This window comes from Armigeres subalbatus, chromosome 2, assembly GCF_024139115.2.
Source record: "Armigeres subalbatus isolate Guangzhou_Male chromosome 2, GZ_Asu_2, whole genome shotgun sequence".
Classification (NCBI taxonomy): Eukaryota; Metazoa; Arthropoda; class Insecta; order Diptera; family Culicidae; genus Armigeres; species Armigeres subalbatus.
The window spans coordinates 325,575,843-325,596,068 of NC_085140.1; the positions used below are offsets into that span (position 1 = coordinate 325,575,843).

Consider the following 20,226-nt stretch of genomic DNA (forward strand, 5'->3'; position numbering starts at 1 on the left):
ATCTCCTCGCACTCCGCTTCTTCCAGGCGGCGTTTCTTCTCCTGAAAAAGGCGGGTCTGCTGTCTCCGCTTCCGTCTATAACGTTCCACGTTCTGCCGGGTACCTTGCTGCAGCGCGACCGCCCGCGCTGCGTCCTTCTCCTCCAGAATCTGTCTGCACTCCTCGTCGAACCAATCGTTCCGTCGACTTCGACCCATATACCCGACGTTGTTCTCCGCTGCGTCGTTAATGGCTGCTTCGACTGTATTCCAGCAGTCCTCAAGAGGGGCCCCATCGAGCTCACCCTCTTCCGGCAACGCTGCCTCGAGATGCTGCGCGTATGCAGTGGCGACATCAGGTTGCTTCAGTCGCTTTAGGTCGTACCGCGGCGGTCGTCGGTACCGAACATTGTTGATGACGGATAGTTTTGGGCGCAGTTTAACCATCACCAGATAGTGGTCAGAGTCGATGTTAGCGCCACGATATGTCCTGACGTCGATAATGTCGGAGAAGTGCCGTCCATCAATCAGAACGTGGTCGATTTGTGATTCTGTCTGCAGTGGCGATCTCCAGGTGTACCGATACGGGAGGCTGTGTTGGAAGTAGGTGCTGCGAATGGCCATATTCTTGGAGGCGGCGAAATCAATTAGTCGTAGGCCGTTTTCGTTCGTCAGCCGGTGAGCGCTGAACTTTCCAATAGTCGGTCTAAACTCCTCCTCTTGGCCAACCTGAGCGTTCAAATCTCCTATGATGATTTTGACGTCGTGGCTTGGGCAGCTGTCGTACTCACGTTCCAGCTGCGCGTAGAATGCGTCCTTATCATCATCAGTGCTTCCGGAGTGTGGGCTATGGACGTTGATTATGCTGAAGTTGAAGAACCGGCCTTTGATCCTCAACCTGCACATTCTCTCGTTGATCGGCCACCACCCGATCACGCGCCTTTGCATGTCGCCCATCACTATGAAAGCTGTTCCCAGCTCGTGTGTGCTGTCGCATCTCTGGTAGATGGTATGATTACCTCTAAACGTTCGCACCATTGATCCTTTCCAACAAACCTCCTGCAGCGCTACGATGCCGAATCCACGGTCCTTGAGCACATCGGCGAGTATGCGTGTGCTCCCGATGAAGTTGAGAGATTTGCAGTTCCACGAACCGAGTTTCCAATCGCTAGTCCCTTTTCGTCGCAGTGGTCTTCGCCGATGGTTCCGGTCCGTACTCTCTTGTTGATTGTTCGTTGCTTATGATTTTTTAAAGGCTGGCTTGCGGGGCCTGACACCAAACCCCCTAAATTTCCGGAGGACCATTCCTCCTTATTTCCGGTGGACCATGGTGCACAGTTTCACTTAGAGTCCCTCGCTGGCACTCGGACGATGATCAGCCGCCCCTAACATGGAGAACAGACGCTGTTGTGAGCCGATCCTGACATGGAGAACAGACGCTCAATAAGATTTGCACCTCCGGAGAGGAGCAAACCCCCCTTCCCTATCAGCGTCCGACCATAGTTCCCACCGGGGTTGGTTACCCGATCTTCCCTAAGGTTGCTCGTATCCCGGCCAGCACCGCGGGGAGGCAGGGATAGGAGTTGCTGGGTAAGAGGCTAAGGACCGCGAGATGGGGTCTATTTTATTCCTTCAGGTACGCGAAGTACCAATGGTACGCTTTACCCAGCATTTGCCGTGCCAAATAAATTATTAGGGGAATTCTTAGAGGAAGTTCTAAGGGAATTCATTAGGGAAATTCTTAATTAATTCTTAGAATTCCTTTTTCGGATTTCCTAGTGAGGGATGTGATGTAAACTTTTTCTATGGATATACATAGGATGTTCACCTCATCAGTCTGCCTGTAGATAGTAATTGTACAAAAAATAATAAAAAGCATCATATGGCTTGCTGCGTGAAACTTTTTTTCTCAGCTCAAAATTCTTCACGCCGATGCACGCCGCCGCCGCCGCCGAAAATTGCTTACGGCGTGACCCCGCCGACGCCGCCGACGTCGCCACCGACGCCGCCGCCGCCGGTATAAAAATGACCTTACGCCGCCGCCGTTCACAAATACTTCGGCGCACAGGTCTATCTGGTAGATGCGATTGACCGTGAACCAAACCGCGGGCTGTTATGGCAGCCTATAACCATGGAGCACCTAAATGACTTCGAATTGGCGGATGATGTTGCACTCCTCGCGCAACGGCGCTCTGATATGCAGAGTAAGCTCAACGACCTTGCCGAACGCTCCTCTTCGGCAGGTTTAGTCATCAACGTCAACAAAACCAAATCGTTGGATGTAAACACGGTGACTCCTTCCAGTTTCACAGTAGGGCGATAAACTGGATTGTAGCAACTACCGCGCAATCACATTGCTGAACGCCGCCTACAAGGTACTCTCCCAAATTTTTTGCCGTCGACTAGTACCAATTGCAAGGGAGTTCGTGGGGCAGTATCAGGCGGGTTTTATGGGCGAACGCTCCACCACGGACCAGGTGTTCGCCATTCGCCAAGTACTGCAGAAATGTCTCGAATACAACGTGCCCACACATCATCTATTCATCGACTTCAAAGCCGCATATGATACAATCGATCGAGACCAGCTATGGCAGCTAATGCACGAAAACGGATTTCCGGATAAACTGATACGGTAGATCAAGGCGACGATGGATCGGGTGATGTGCGTAGTTCGAGTTTCAGGGGCATTCTCGAGTCCCTTCGAAACGCGTAGAGGGTTACGGCAAGGTGATGGTCTTTCGTATCTGCTATTCAACATCGCTTTGGAGGGAGTAATACGAAGGGCAGGGATTAACACGAGTGGTACAATTTTCAATAAGTCCGTCCAGCTATTTGGCTTCGCCGACGACATAGATATTATAGCACGTAACTTTGAGAAGATGGAGGAAGCCTACATCAGACTGAAGAGGGAAGCCAAGCGGATCGGACTAGTCATCAACACGTCGAAGACGAAGTACATGATAGGAAGAGGCTCAAGAGAGGTCAATGTAAGCCACCCACCGCGAGTTTCTATCGGTGGTGACGAAATCGAGATGGTAGAAGAATTTGTGTACTTGGGCTCACTGATGACCGCCGAAAATGATACCAGCAGAGAAATTCGGAGACGCATAGTGGCTGGAAATCGTACGTACTTTGGACTCCGCAAGACGCTCCGATCGAATAGAGTTCGCCGCCGTACCAAACTGACAATCTACAAAACGCTCATTAGACCGGTAGTCCTCTACGGACACGAGACCTGGACAATGCTCGTGGAGGACCAACGCGCACTCGGAGTTTTCGAAAGGAAAGTGCTGCGTACCATCTATGGTGGGGTGCAGATGGCGGACGGTACGTGGAGGAGGCGAATGAACCACAAGTTGCACCAGCTGTTGGGAGAACCATCCATCGTTCACACCGCGAAAATCGGACGACTGCGGTAGGCCGGGCACGTAACCAGAATGTCAGACAATAACCCGGTGAAAATGGTTCTCGACAACGATCCGACGGGCACAAGAAGGCGAGGTGCGCAGCGGGCAAGGTGGATCGATCAGGTGGAAGATGACTTGCGGACCCTCCGTAGACTGCGTGGATGGCGACGTGTAGCCATGGACCGAGCCGAATGGAGAAGACTCTTATATACCGCACAGGCCACTTCGGCCTTAGTCTGAATAAATAAATAATAACAACCTCGTGCTTCTTGAGTCTCACTAAGCACATACATTTTGTTATTAATACGGAAAAATTAGCTTACGTTTGAATATAACGCAGTGTTTAAACTTGCCCCGATTCACGGGGCAAGTTGAAACGATGTATATTAAAAAATAATTTAAATATAAAAAATATTTATAAAAAAGTTTGTTAAGGTTGCTTTTTTATGTATAATATTTGGCCCAAACTAGCAAACACAGCAAACGGATTCAAAATATATCAAAGGGTGATTTTTTTACAGCACTTTGAATTTCAACTTTGAAAACACAGTTTCAACTTGCCCCGGTGTACCTTATTGTGGATCATCCTCATCCTTTAAGGCGTTTGACTTCGCAACCTAAATGGCCACCATAACCCATGTGGCCCGTTTACATAATCGCTAGTTTTAGCGAACAATTCAATATCTGACCATGTAAAAGTAGCCTCACACCTCGGGAATTTGGTCCGCGGAATTTTTCCCCATGTATTTTTACCTATGCGATGTTTTTGGGATTTGAGCACGGAATATCAAAATCTCGGCCCCACCTGCACGGGTCCAGAATCCGGCGGAAAATTTTCCCGAAGTGTAAGGTAGCCTTAAACAGGAATAAGGTACCAGTCGAAACGTTTAATGCAAGATGGCGTTCATTCAGTGGTAGTGTTCGGATTATGCACCAAGTTTCTGCAGCTGCACGGTTTTGTGGCAGCGCATAACTAAAGATTTTATTTATATTAGTAGTTTGTTGAAAATACAAGGTTTTGAAAATTTAAAGGAATAGGTCTTGCCTTTTTCTTTGATCGTAACCGATCTCTGGTTCCGTACTCTTAATATTTTACGTTTAAAGTACACTATCAGCCGTTTTTCACATCATCAGTTCCTACATAAAGTGTATTATATAGGGGAACGGTTCGTCACTTCATCCCTTAGCTCCTATTTCTATCCCATCAAAAACAAAGCAATGAAAAGGAAAATGGTTTGTTTCTTAAATATTTTTGTGATTTTTTCACCAGTGAGCACGCGTGTTAGCAAAAAGAAGCGCCAAGATTGGTGCTGTATTTCTTTGTTTTGCGATTAGATGAATATATGTTTAGTGAGATGGAAAACGGAACAGTTCCCCTACTAGCAAGTTTGTATATTCACTGATAAATAGCTACTTTTTACTGCATACGTTTTAGCTAATTAACCAATTCTATTACCGTCAACTGGGGGGAAGATGATCATTTTTAAGACAAAACATGCAACAACAATGTGTGTTTACATTTTAAATCGAAACAAATATTTTCAAAACATGTACTGCTATACGTTGCAATAATCAACAACTTTAGTTTTCTGAAACGCATTCGCATTTATTAAAATAAATTAAATTATCACACATTTGTTGAATAATTTGGTTTGGGGTGAAGTTGATCAAGACAGCTCTACTAAAATCATTATGACCTAGTAGTCAAAATACGCTAGGCTATTTGTATGAATGTTGAATTTACTACGTAAAGAAGTATACGAAGTCAATTTTTGAAACGAAAATAGCGTCATTTATGACTATCTCTCTCTTTCTTCCACAAAACACATTTTCATGATTATAATCGAAAAACTCGGATTTCTACCTAGCGGTAACATTACTTGAACGGAGAATATTGTTGACTACCGTTTCATAAAAAATTTGGCACTTTTGACTGACACATCAAATGATCATCTTCACCTCAATGATCATCTTCCTCCCAGTTGACGGTACCTCAGAGCACACTGTGATCGATAATGCGCTAACACCGATATGGATCTCCAAACTGCAATTCAAATTAGGTTACAGGTTAAATTACGTTCAAAATAAATTCACCTTATACAAATGTATTTTAATCAAGTTATCCCAAATTACCGTAACCGTTATATTATATACATTTTATATAAGCAACCAAATTAGTTTTTCAATCGTAAATGATATCCGATGTTTTCGTAGTACAATGGCCGTTATCCTCTTTCTTTTCTACTCTATTCCCTACATCGAAGTTTTGTTCTGATTCCCTGCATTTATTTATTTATTACCAGACTAAGGCCGGAGTGGCCTGTGCAATACATAAAAGTCTTCTCCATTCAGCTCGGTCCATGGCTGCACGTCGCCAACCACGCAGTCTGCGGAGGATCCGCAAATCGTCCTCCACCTGATCGATCCATCTTGCCCATTGTGAACCTCGCTTTCTTGTTCCCGTCGGATCGTTGTCGAGAACTATTTTCACCGGATTACTGTCCGACAGGATTGCAGTTTTCTGGATGGTTCTCCCAATAGCTTCGTTAGCTGCCATAGCTGGTCCCGATCGATTGTATCATATGCGGCTTTGAAGTCGATAAATAGATGATGTGTGGGCACGTTGTATTCGCGGCATTTCTGCAATACCTGACGTATGGCGAACACCTGGTCAGTGGTAGAGCGTTCACCCATAAATCCCGCATGGTACTCTCTTGCAATTGTTGTTAGTCGGCGGCATAAAATTTGGGAGAGTTCCTTGTAGGCGACGTTCAGCAATGTGATTGCGCGGCCGTTGCTACAATCCAGCTTATCGCCCTTTTTGTAGATGGGACACACGACACCTTCCATCCACTCCTGCGGCAGAAACTCATCATCCCAAACCTTGGTAATTACCCAGTGCAGCGCTCTAGCCAGTGCCTCACCACCGTGTTTAAACAGCTCTCCTGATAGTTGGTCAACTCCAGGGCTTTGTTGTTTATCAACCGGCCGATCTCCATCTGGATTTCCTGGAGATTCGGAGCCGGAAATCACGTGCTCCTAAGTTCATTACCATACCGCAACCGTTGTTTGCCACAACACCATTCAGGTGCTCTTCGTAGTGCTGCCGCCATCTTTGGATCACCTCAGGCTCGTTTGTAAGAAGGTTCCAGTTTACGTCCTTACACCTAACGGGCCTATGTCACGTGTCCCTTACGTGAATGGTTTAACTTCTTATAGAACTTTCGTGCGTTATTAGCACGGTACAGTTGCTTCGTCTCTTCACGATCTCGATCTTCCTGCAGGCGCTTTTTCCTTCGAAAATCGAGTTTTCTCTGTTCCGCGCCCGTTTGTATCGTGCCTCGTTCGCTCTCGTGCGGTGTTGCTGCAGCAATCTCGCCCATGCTGCATTTTTCTCTTCCACTAACTGCTCACATTCGCCATCATATCAGTCGTTTCTCTGATCCGGGGGCACCGTGCCAAGTGCAGCGGTTGCGGTGCTACCAATGGCGGATTGAATATCCAGCTGCGCCTTACTACTCTTCCGTTGGGAGTGCCACTTCCAGCTGTTGCGCGTAGTCTTGGGATAGTCTACCCGCTACTGTCGTGTAGCTGCCCAATGTTTAGCCACGGCGGACAAATCTGACGCGTGGTGTACACCGTGGAGATTTCTGAACGCAGACATACTGCAACGAGGTAGTGGTCGGATTCAATATTCGCACTGCGGTAAGTGTGGACGTTCGTGATGTCAGAGAAGAATTTGCTGTCGATTAGAATGTGGTCGATTTGGTTTTCCGTTACTTGATTAGGTGATTTCCATGTGGCCTTGGCACGGCAAATGCTGGGTAAAGCGTACCATTGGTACTTCGCGTACCTGAAGGAATAAAATAGACCCCATCTCGCGGTCCTTAGCCTCTTACCCAGCAACTCATATCCCTACCTCCCCGCGGTGCTGGCCGGGATACGAGCAACCTTAGGGAAGATCCGGTAACCAACCCCGGTGGGAACTATGGTCGTATGCTGACCGGGGAGGGGGGGGGATTTGCTCCTCTCCGGAGGTGCAAATCTCATTGAGCGTCTGTTCTCCATGTCAGGATCGGCTCACAACAGCGTCTGTTCTCCATGTTAGGGGCGGCTGATCATCGTCCGAGTGCCAGCGAGGAACTCTAAGTGAAACTGTGCACCATGGTCCACCGGGAATAAGGAGGAATGGTCTTCCGGAAATTTAGGGGGTTTGGTGTCAGGCCTTGCAAGCCAGCAAAAAAAAACATAAGCAACGAACAATCAACAAGAGAGTACGGACCGGAACCATCGGCGAAGACCACTGCGACAAAAAGGGACTAGCGATTAGAAACTCGGCTCGTGGAACAGCAAATCTCTCAACTTCATCGGAAGCACACGCATACTCGCCGATGTGCTCAAGGACCGTGGATTCGGCATCGTAGCGCTGCAGGAGGTTTGTTGGAAGGGATCAATGGTGCGAACGTTTAGAGGTAATCATACCACCTACCAGAGCTGCGGCAACACACACGAGCTGGGAACAGCTTTCATAGTGATGGGCGATATGCAAAGGCGCGTGATCGGGTGGTGGCCGATCAATGAAAGAATGTGCAGGTTGAGGATCAAAGGCCGGTTCTTCAACTTCAGCATAATCAACGTCCATAGCCCACACTCCGGAAGCACTGATTATGATAAGGACGCATTCTACGCGCAGCTGGAACGTGAGTACGACAGCTGCCCAAGCCACGACGTCAAAATCATCATAGGAGATTTGAACGCTCAGGTTGGCCAAGAGGAGGAGTTTAGACCGACTATTGGGAAGTTCAGCGCTCACCGGCTGACGAACGAAAACGGCCTACGACTAATTGATTTCGCTGCCTCCAAGAATATGGCCATTCGCAGCACCTACTTCCAACACAGCCTCCCGTATCGGTACACCTGGAGATCACCACTGCAGACAGAATCACAAATCGACCACGTTCTGATTGATGGACGGCACTTCTCCGACATTATCGACGTCAGGACATATCGTGGCGCTAACATCGACTCTAACCACTATCTGGTGATGGTTAAACTGCGCCCAAAACTATCCGTCATCAACAATGTTCGGTACCGACGACCGCCGCGGTACGACCTAGAGCGACTGAAGCATCCTAATGTCGCCACTGCATACGCGCAGCATCTTGAGGCAGCGTTGCCGGAAGAGGGTGAGCTCGATGGGGCCCCTCTTGAGGACTGCTGGAATACAGTCAAAGCAGCCATTAACGACGCAGCGGAGAACAACGTCGGGTATATGGGTCGAAGTCGACGGAACGATTGGTTCGACGAAGAGTGCAGACAGATTCTGGAGGAGAAGGACGCAGCGCGGGCGGTCGCGCTGCAGCAAAGTACCCGGCAGAACGTGGAACGTTATAGACGGAAGCGGAGACAGCAGACCCGCCTTTTCCAGGTGAAGAGACGCCCCTGGAAGGAGTGCGAGGAGATGGAACAGCTGTACCGTTCTCAAGAAACGCGCAAGTTCTATCAGAAGCTCAACGCATCCCGCAAAGGCTTCGTGCCGCGAGCCGAAATGTGCCGGGATAAGGATGGGAGCATCTTGACGGACGAACGTGTGGTGATCGAAAGGTGGAAGCAGCACTACGAGGAACATCTGAATGGCGCTGAGAGTACAGGCAGTGAAAGTCAAGGCAGCGGAGGAGATGACTACGTCAGTTCAGCGGACGATGGAAGCCAACCAGCCCCCACCTTGAGGGAAGTTAAGGATGCCATTCAACAGCTAAAGACCAATAAAGCAGCTGGTAAGGATGGTATCGGAGCTGAGCTCATCAAGATGGGCCCGGAAAAACTGGCCACTTGCCTGCACAAATTGATAGTCAGAATCTGGGAAACTGAACAGCTACCGGAGGAGTGGAAGGAAGGGGTTATAAGCCCCATCTACAAGAAAGGCGAAAAACTAGAGTGTGAGAACTTTCGAGCGATCACCGTCCTTAATGCCGCCTACAAAGTGATATCCCAGATCATCTTCCGTCGTCTGTCACCATTAGTGAATGAGTTCATGGGAAGTTATCAAGCCGGTTTCGTTGACGGCCGCTCGACGACGGACCAGATCTTTACTGTACGGCAAATCCTTCAAAAATGCCGTGAATACCAGGTCCCAACGCACCATCTGTTCGTTGATTTCAAGGCGGCATACGACAGTATAGACCGCGTAGAGCTATGGAAAATTATGGACGAGAACAGCTTCCCTGGGAAGCTTACCAGACTGATCTAAGCAACGGTGAATGGTGTGCAAAACTGTGTGAAGATTTCAGGCGAACACCCAGTTCGTTCGAATCGCGCCGGGGACTAAGACAAGGTGATGGACTTTCGTGCCTGTTGTTCAACATTGTGCTAGAAGGTGTCATGCGGAGAGCCGGGTGTAACAGCCGGGGTACGATTTTCAACAGATCCAGTCAATTTATTTGTTTCGCGGATGACATGGACATTGTCGGCCGAACATTTGCAAAGGTGGCAGAACTGTACACCCGCCTGAAACGTGAAGCAACAAAAGTTGGACTGGTGGTGAATGCGTCAAAGACAAAGTACATGCTTGTGGGCGGAACCGAGCGCGACAGGGCCCGCCTGGGAAGCAGTGTTACGATAGACGGGGATACCTTCGAGGTGGTCGAGGAATTCGTCTACCTCGGATCCTTGCTGACGGCTGACAACAACGTTAGTCGTGAAATACGAAGGCGCATCATCTGTGGAAGTCGGGCCTACTACGGGCTCCAGAAGAAACTGCGGTCGAATCGGTCGAATCGATTCGCCACCGCACCAAATGTGTCATGTACAAGACGTTAATAAGACCGGTAGTCCTCTACGGACATGAAACATGGACAATGCTCGAGGAGGACTTGCAAGCACTCGGAGTATTCGAGAGACGGGTGCTTAGGACCATCTTTGGCGGTGTGCAAGAAGACGGTGTGTGGCGGCGAAGAATGAACCATGAGCTCGCTCAGCTCCACGGCGAACCCAGTATCCAGAAGGTAGCTAAAACTGGAAGGGTACGATGGGCAGGGCATGTTGCAAGAATGCCGGACAGCAACCCTGCAAAGATGGTGTTCACTTCCAATCCGACAGATACGAGACGGCGTGGAGCGCAGCGAGCGAGATGGGCAGACCAGGTGCAAAACGACTTGGCGAGCGTGGGGCGTTTTCGAGGATGGAGAGATGCGGCCTCGAACCGTGTATTGTGACGTCAAATTGTTGATTCAGTGTTATCTGTTTAGATGTAGACTAAATAAATGAAATGAAATGAATGGATTCAAACTTCTGTTACGGTTCAGCAGAATCTTTCACGGGGATACCAACTACTATCTCACAATAAGCAACTAAAGAATTACGCCAAACTACAGCAAATAAGTTTGAACTAAACCGCCGTTCTTGAAATGGCATCTTAAAATGTGCTGCCTTCTAGTTGATTTCTTCGCAACGGTAGATTCGAGACTCTTACACCATGCAAACACATCAAAAATACTGATCAGCTATTGAGCACGCCGAAAACGCTAACGCTATGTTTCTATCCACTTTGTGGATTTTAGCCCCATCGGAGGCGACCTTTGTCGGAGACGGTTTCATGTCTTCTTGAAGCAAATTCAAGGTTGGTGATATGAAAATAAGTTTTAAGCGAGAGTGATATTAATCTGTATTAATAAATTACTTTTTCAGACAAACTTTCTCCCTTATTTACTCACATTTTATCCACTTATGGCCCGTTCGATCAACGCCGTCAGCGAAATCGGCGTCCAGTTGACACCTCCGTCCAAGCTGACGATACAAACCGACCTATCGATGTAGCAAAACAGTTTTCCCACTCGGTACACCTGCTTCCCCATTTCTCGTCGGCCGGGCATCGGCGCAAAGATGATTCCCGCTCGGCACACTTCTGCGACACCAACTCCTTGAACTCCAACGTTGGGACGCATCGACGTGAATGTCGGAAATAATGGGCGGTTTTGGAGGCGGCGGTATTTGTCCATCGTTCCACCGTGACTGATGCCGGGGAAGAAGACGTAGACGACGATCCGGTTGTTATGCCGATCGAGCGCTGCATCAGTTCAATGCCTTGCAGGCTTTCTTTGATGTTCGCTTGCCGAATGATGTCTTCGGTGAATTGAGACTTCCAGCCTTGGTACCATCGGGTGACTTGGTCGAAGTTGGGCGATTGATTCAACCAAAGCACTAAAGTTTGGATCCATTTGGGAAGAAGAATTTGTCCAGGGGACGCCATCTGAGATGGTGGAGATTAGTTCGCTCCATCCCATACTTGATTGAAGATTTCTGGAAGAAGAAGAAGATTAATCAGCATCGGCTGTTATGGAAAAATCAATTGATTTCGTAATGATAAGCAAATTAGTTTATCACTAGAAATCAAATGTTATTCACAACTGTTAAGGTTTACCATACTTACCCAAGTCTTGCTGCAACGGGTTAATCACCAGTTCCGTCAATCGTAACTCTAGCTTCGGAATAATGTTCTTCGTCAAGAAGACCTGCAGATCCTCGTCAGCCATAACGCCTTTCCATGGGGTGATCATCGCCCGTGCCGAACGATCCTCGGGATTCCAGGCCTTCAAAGCCTTGCTCAGTTTCTCTCGAATGGTCGGATAAATGTTGGATTCCATCTTAGACCCAGTATTCAGCCATGGCTGAATCCAGATAAGATCGGAATGGTGTCCGTCAGCGGATCCCACTCCCCGACAGCCGTAGTCGCTTATTCGGACAATCTGTTCCAAGACATTGTCCAAAATCCACGACGGCAGAGGAGCCCAAGCGTCCAGAGCAGCATCATCGGTTGATGAATCCGGGATCCCAGGTTGTACAGCAGAACGAATGCTTGGAATAACTCCAGACCAAATCAAACCCAGTAAGGATCCAGAAGGTTACGTTCTCTGTATCTAGGAACCCAATATGGAACGCCATCGTTTGAACAAGTCTAAATGGAGAGTTGGGTCTTGAATGGATTCCATTCTTTGAGACGAGCACTATAAGAGAACAACAACTCCTGGAGCCAAATCTGAAACCAAATTCCCTATACTCTGCAGGAAATCGCCTTGAATTCGTACGAAAATCCTTTCACACTCTTCCAAAGAAACGGATCCGCTTTCGGGTTCGACCAACTTTCACCAAATCCAATGCTCCTTCCAAAGTTTGAATGTAATCTTCTTGCGCTGTGATCCAGATAAATTTTCCTTTTCTATTTCCAACTGCTCCTCTCGATCTTTTGCTTCACACTTCTGCTTATCTATAGCAATTATATCTTGTCCAATATTCGACGATCAAGTTCAAGTTTTGCACCAATTCAGGCAACCCAAAATTGGATGTTTCCTTCGTTGCTTTGGAATCGTAGAGATCTTCCCACCACTTTCGCCTGTCCCAGGGCATGATATCGCTCAAAACTCTACTCTCTGGCCCGGTCATATCAATTACCTTTACATTACAGCTTGAATTCTTATCAAATAGAGTGTACGTTCTCTTCCTTTTCAATCACATCCTCCACTTTTTATAGAAGTATCTCCCTTTGTGTTATCCTTTCTCCACTGTTGACTGGCATCTTTGTCCTTAATTTCCTTCGTATCTTCTTCTCCTTCTTCAACTTCTGATCCATGACCACCGTTTTCTTCTCCGGACCTGCTCCAATAGCTCCCGCCCTTCCTCAAGTGAGCCTCGATAGGGCTGCAATTCCCTGCAAATCCTTACCCAAACCTTCCAGGCTGGTAACCCATCTGCAGTAGAAGCTTCGCCCCAATTCCTTTGTGCTGCTCCCATCCAACTCCTTCCCAACTGATGGTCCACCACTTCGAGCCGGATACTTCCTAAATCCAGCCATCGATCGGAAATCGTTTGCCCTTGCCACTACTTCCGACTCGGATTCCGAACTGGTCCCGCTCGGGGCACCACCAAACCGCGGCCGATCGTCCTCATCTTCATCCTCCTGCTCGCCATCGCTTTCCTTTTTTTCTTCTACCTTCTTCTTACCCGCCTGCTGGATACCACGCCCACAAAACCAATCGGGGCCGTATAATCTTTTGGTTTCTTACCGAGGCGGCCGCGACCGCGTCGCAAGACCCTTCATCGGGATCTTCGTTTTCCGATCCTCGTCCGCCCAAATGCCGTAGATTTGCTGGTGCTTGGTTGGACGCCGATTGCGGCGATTCGGATTGAACTCATTGTCCAGATCGTAGTCGGTGATCTCAAAACGCTCGTACTCCTGTCTGCCATGGTGAAGATTTGAAGTTTATACCAAAATAATAATTATTACACTATCGTTACAACAATCTGATTTCCGATGAGATTGAATCGATTTTCACGTTTTCAGATGATGACAGAATAAAATAAAATTTGGTTTGCCTCTGTTTCCTCGTTTACCTGCACGAAACCTGACAAAACGTCAAAACAAAATCGAGGAGTTGAAATATTTCATCGTGCGTGGCTCCATTTTCGACAAAAGACGCCAGACTATGCCAGACTTGAATTGACCTTTGGGTTTGTTCAAAATATTACACAGAAAAGCAATGTTGCAGTGGAAACTACCATTCCGAGGGTTATTTTAAGAATATACCGACGATTTTCAAGATAACAAACCCGTTTGATTTTACCATGCGCGCAGTAGAAATCAACTGTCGCCTGAAATGTTGTTACCTGAACTGAATCAGTGGTGAATTTCTCAGTACGGAGAAAAATATGTGGTAGAATCAACATGATTCTGCTTCAAATCAACAATATTTTGCATTGATTTAGGGAGATCCATTAATTACGTAACGCAAAATTGGGCATTTCAACACCTCCCCTATGTCACTTTTTTGTATGAAATATCTGAAAATTTTGTGTGATCGTCACACTTCGTCAACCCCCTCCCCTCTAAGCGTTACGAATTTGTGGACGCTCCTTATGAATAACAATATTTTGGTTGATCAACCACAAATAGGGTTGAATCAACCATACGCGATAGTTGATTCAACTATCGATATATTGTTTCAACCATGCTTTTCAGCTGTCACTGTCAAATGTTACATCAGAAAACAACTATTTGTATGTTGTTTCACTTTCGAAAATCTACGAAACTCTTTATCGACACTACGATGACATCAACAAAATAGGAAAATATGACGAAGCAGAATCGAACTGGTTACAAGGGGAGTAAGAGTCATCCACCTTACCTCTGCTCCATACTTCTTCTTGTAGACAGAATGATTTATGTTGATCAGTTTCTACAGGTTTTCATATTACGAAATAGTTGCCAGAACAACGATTTATTATTGTAGTCATGCGATGTTGAAACAACAATAATTTCAATTGAAAAACAATGAATCATCGTTGAAACAACAATGTTGAAGATTGAAACAAAATATGCACGTAGTTTGGTGCAACAATCGAAATAGTTGTTTCAATCTTCAATTCTTCTGCGTGAATCATGGTTAATCTAACTGAAATTTCATAGTCGATTAAAAAACAAGGCGTATTCTACGAAATAGTAACTTTTACCATGGAATTTTTTCTGTGTACGTAATGCAATAGGGGTGGGGTTTATTTATTTTTTATCGCTTTGTAACAAAAATATGGGGTGTGGGTCTCTCCAAATTTTGTTACGTAACAATAGAAAAAATATTTATATATTTTGAAAAGTATTTATTATTTTAAATTAGCATGAAAGATATAAAAACCCTGATAAATCCACCTAGCGGTGATGGTGCCTTTCTCGTGCATTATAAAATAGTATTTTGATCTCACTGAGCTCATAGTCCGATCTGGCCAATTTTCAATAGGAAACAATGGGAGAGTATTCTGCGTCAGATACTTGTTGCGAGTAAATCAGTTAAGGATAAGTGCCTGAAAAATGAGTGACATTTATTTGCTCAATTTTCTATAAAAAGTATTTTGACCAACTTCCGAGCCCATAATCCGATCACCAATATTCAATAGGAAACAATGGTGGGTACCTGCGTCAATCGCTTGTTGCGATAAATCGATTAAGGATAAGTGCGATGGGGACGCCACTTTGCGATTACACTTAATCGCTGCGAGATCTTATACAATTCGAGTCGAAAAGCCATCTTTTTTATTATCGCAACTAATCGCTAAGTGAATCGCATAATCGCGTCCCATCGCGCTTCATCGCAACTGCTTATCTCGAATCGTAAGTTGCGATCCATTGTTACCAGAGTAACCAACCAAACTTGTTTTGTTTATTTCGAGTATTGAATTCAGTGGCATCGGTGACAACTGAAACTTTTAATCCCACCAAGGACGTTATCACGTCCTTGGGCTTCCACTTCTCGGTTTTGCCGGTAAATGCCCTACATCATGGTGACAAGAAAATTCGGCTTCAGAGCGCTTTCGTAATCGTCGGTGGTATGGACTGCATGGCCACAATCGTCATATGTCAAAAGATGTTCGGGATCTCGTACGAGTGAATCATATGTTCGGACACGGGCGATTATCGAGAAACGATTTATTCAATTAACAATGTAGTTTACGTGATGATATGGAATAAACATTATCTCAGTTACTTGCACTTTTTCAATTCACGCGAGCAATTCTAAATTATTTCCAAGAAGTTCGGTAATTTCTCAAAATTTTCACTGTAAATCATTCGTACTTTCCACAGAACTACATTGACTATTTCTTATTTAAAATCTTGGACATTCTTAGGTAAACTTCCCAAAAGAACCCCTTCAAATTTCCAGAACGCACCGGAACATAGAAACTGACAGAAGCTTGCATTTTCCGTAGAGAGCCAAACAAGGGACTAACGAAACGCGGAACTGCAGACAAGCAAGAGAACACACCGAAGGACCGAACTCCGTCAACTCAAGTAAAATTGCTATTGAAAAGCGAAATTGTTGTGAAAATATACTGATCGAATATCGGACAGCAAGAAATGTCATCATTTTTGACAGTCAAAATTTTCAAGCAGTTTTCTGCTGTCAACGCGTTTATCGCATCATTATCGCGCTATCATCGCGCTAATCCAGGTGAAAAGTTTCATCGCAAAGAAAATCATTCTAATCGCGAAAATCTTAGTCAAGGAAGCTTTATCTACGGCTCATCGTGGAAGTGGCTCACCCCTCGGATAAGTGCCTGACAAATGAGTGACATTTTTTCTCATTTTTTCTATAAAAAAGTGGTATTTTGTCCATAACTTCAGAGTCTGATCTGACCAATTGTCAATAGGAAATAATGGTAGAGTATCCTTCGTCTAATGCAACTTGCGAGTAAATCGGATAAGGATTAACGACGACCCCTCCCATGGCCACTGCGAGTTAGACCGGACCATCGTCCCTAACCCTAATCCCAAGGCGTCAAGCGACCCGTGCCGAGGGATGCATGGCCAGGGGCGTGAAATAATAAGCTAGGCTTTTACAGGAGCCTGTGGGTACCTGGGCACCTCCACAGTAATTGTCCCTTACCGCGTCATGCTGGGCTCTGGCGTGGTGGACCTCTTTCCCGACAACTCGTGGGACCAAAATGGAAAACCAAGTCAATTCTTAATTGGTGGTAGTAGTGTAGGCGACAACCCCTTCGCAAGAGGTGGGTTGTTCGGGTCTCCGCCTAGGAGGCCAGAGGCAATAGTCGGCAGCTCAGAGCGCAGCGCCGCGTGGTCACTCAACCTTCCTCTCGGCTGAAAAACGCCGGTAGGGGTTATTGACGGCCCATGGCTTGTGGAGGCGATGAACCGCAAACGCGATGGGGTTTCAGCCTTCGAGGTGACGGAACAGCTGGACGCCATCATCGACTTTGCGTCATCGAAGCATAATATCGCAAGGACCTCAAGAGGAGCTTGCAGAACTTCGAAAGTCGATGCTGGACGCCAAGCTGGAGAGGCGGGACGGCCAAGTGTAACCGTGAAATCGGCGGAGTCGAGTTCTCAGACTGAGGCCCAAGGATTCGCGTTCGGGAAAGTCGAATCGATCGAAGGCATGCCAGCGAAGACGGTGGTGCAAATTCTACCCATACTGAGGCTCAAGTATTTGCGGTGTCTAGGTGGCTGCTCCAACGAGACAGACACAAAACGGGGAGATAGTCTCCAGGGGATGAGCTCCCTGGGCCGCTCAAAAACGCGAGGGTTACTACCAGGAACAAGGGTAGTGGGGCTGGGAAGAGGAAGGAAATGGGGGATGAGCGCCTCCTGTACCCTGGTCAAGAACAAGGAACAGAAGACGTCAAGGGCCGAAAAGAAGGCCCAGGCGAATGAGGCAAGAAGTCTAGGGTAGGCGCCAATCGCTCCAGGGGCGATGCCCTAGTCATCAGGCGGACGAGGCTAGAGCTTGGATGTTTTAAGGCGATGAGGAGGCGTCAAGCTCGTGAACTCGGCGCCGACGTGCGTCGAAAAAGACGTACCCGGATGGGCGAGATGATCCTCGAGCTGAAGCGGGCGTCTCACAAGGGCGCCGCCTACAAGAAGTTGGCGGAGGAGGTCCTAGGCAGGACGTCAAGGTGAGGCACTCGACGGAGGGTGAATCTAAGGGTTAAAGACCTGGACAGATCACTGAAGTCGAAGAGCTCGTCACGGCACTGTGGCGACAGTGTGAAGTGGAGACGCCCACCGCAGCCGTTCGGCTACGGAAAGGTCCAGGGGATGCATAGCATTGGTTCGGCTATCTGCAGCGGACGCCTCAAGGTGATCAGTTAGGGAGCGTCAAGGTGGGATGGTCGGTATGCCCTGTGCGCATATACGAGCAACCCAAAGTTTGCTTCAAGTGCCTGGAACCGGGGCAAGCAATGGGACTGCAAAGGCCCTGACAGAAGCAATTCTGCCGTGGCGCAGTTGAGGGACATAGGCACAATGCTGCAGAACCCTCCCATTGTTTGATTTGTTCCAGCAAAGCTGTGAAGAAGCACCCATGGGGGTTCGATGTGCCCGGCGTTTAAGCGTGCTGCAAAATCAAAGTGCAGGTCGCAGCTGCTGCGCTTCGCCCGAGTGTTTGTGTGCGCAGGTTTAGAGGAAACGGCGGAACACGTGTTGTTCGTTGCTCACGTTTCGTGCAGTGCTGACCACATGCTTGCCACATGTGGTCTGGACACTACCCGGACAACCTGGTTCGGAGGATGTGTAAAGATGAAGTTGGCTGGAACGCCGTTTTTCGGCTATCGCAAATCGTCTCAGGCTACAGAAGGTGGCGCGTGGACTCAGGATGGCTAGTTCAGGCGCAAATAAGAGGTGTCAAGGGATCGGAGTCGGCTTCATGGGTCATACCGGTGGTCATGCTCTGTGGTCGAACTCGATCCTTTTATCACAAGTGGCCGCGCGAAGAACAACATGGTATCGTCGCTTTCGCGGCGTCGTCAACCGGCGGGTTCCGAGCCCGAGGACGGAAAGGGTCCTCGTCAAGGCTGGGGCAGGCGTAGGCCTCGCGTCAAGTCCCTCTGTGTGCTGGCGAATAGGCCCTATCGCAGAAAGGTCAATTTGGGTGCACGCGGCATCATCATTCTTGATACCAGTCGTGCAGAGGAAGCAGGCGAAGTCGACCCTTCCCACCTTCCGAGGACTAGGGGCGTGGTTAGGCCACCTGGAAAGCCGCAACGCGCTGGCACGATACCATGGTGTTTTTCTAAAAAGCGAGTTACGATGTTCGGTGCTGCAAGGACACACAGCTAACCTCGAGGGTGCATTGTACTGGCCCCCTTTGAAGCATTACTTTCTGGTTGTACCGAAGGGACTATGGGCGGATAATGGAAGAGTTTGGAGGCGGATGTAGTCCTGCCTCCTTGGTGATCCCTAACCCCGCACTTCCTGGTCAACCAGGATGTCTTTGAGCAGGGGCTCCATTGTTTAGGAAGAAAAAACCAGATTAATCCACCTACAGTGAGATTTTGACCCTTCCTTAGTTATAAGAATTTTTTCCAGACTCCAGTATTTAAAACGAGATAAATATCTCAGCCTCCCACGGCGATTTACCGTGAAAGTGACAAAATAATTGCCTACCCAAAGGCGGATGTCTTGGGTTGAGTGACAACTAACGAATGATAACATCTGTACTTCATGCTGCCTTCTATAAGGCGCTCTCAGTTGAATAACTATTGTGACATGTTAGCAACTATCGTAACGCTGGTTGCATATATTGTACTCGTAATTTCCAGAGACCTCGATATTAATTAATTCAGAACTAACTAAATCAGTCATTGATCTAAGCGAAACTCAATATTCAAATAACATATATTTCACCTTATGGATGCCTAATTTGGTAAAACTAAACTTGTTCAATACCTTAAAAATGAGCGAGATTTTTATGGTAGTAAATTTCAAATTCGCACATACTTTACATACATGCTAAGTAGTCTATTAGTGTCACAAACATCTCACATTTGCTATCTAGCTCTACTGAAGAAATTTTGAAATCCTTTCAATTTTTCCTTTTTCTTTTCTGAGAAGATTTTTTACATGCTTCTATAGTTCCTCAATAAAAATCATTTGTTTTTGAAATCAAAATAAACATAATTCCATATCATATCATTTTTTATAATTATATTTTCAATGTCAAAGTGAATTTTTTAAAATACCATACATTTTATTTAATAATTAACGAGATTTCTTGATAGATTAATACGTAACACACCTACGTAACGCATACAAAGTGAAATTATAGACACTTCCGAAGGAAGGGTCAAAACTACACACATACAGACAGACATCACCTCAATTCGTCGAGCTGAGTAGATCGGCATATAACACTATGGGTCTCCGGGCCTTCTATAAAAAGTTTGTTTTAGACGATCATATAGCCTTCACGTATACTTAGTATACCCGCATAATAAAAACAACATGTTATATGGTCAGAATCATTATTACAATGTAAGATATAATAGCAATACGTAACTTCTAG

General features: G+C 46.8%; 1 protein-coding gene and 1 pseudogene across 2 annotated transcripts in view; both read right to left on the bottom strand.

Annotated features, from left to right (window-relative positions):
- The window catches only part of LOC134212719 (uncharacterized), an 863,774-nt gene that overhangs the window by 757,512 nt on the left and 86,036 nt on the right, over positions 1–20,226 (bottom strand). The gene's annotated exons all lie outside the window — the stretch shown is intronic.
- On the bottom strand, positions 11,042–14,573 carry LOC134209934 (septin-interacting protein 1-like; annotated as a pseudogene).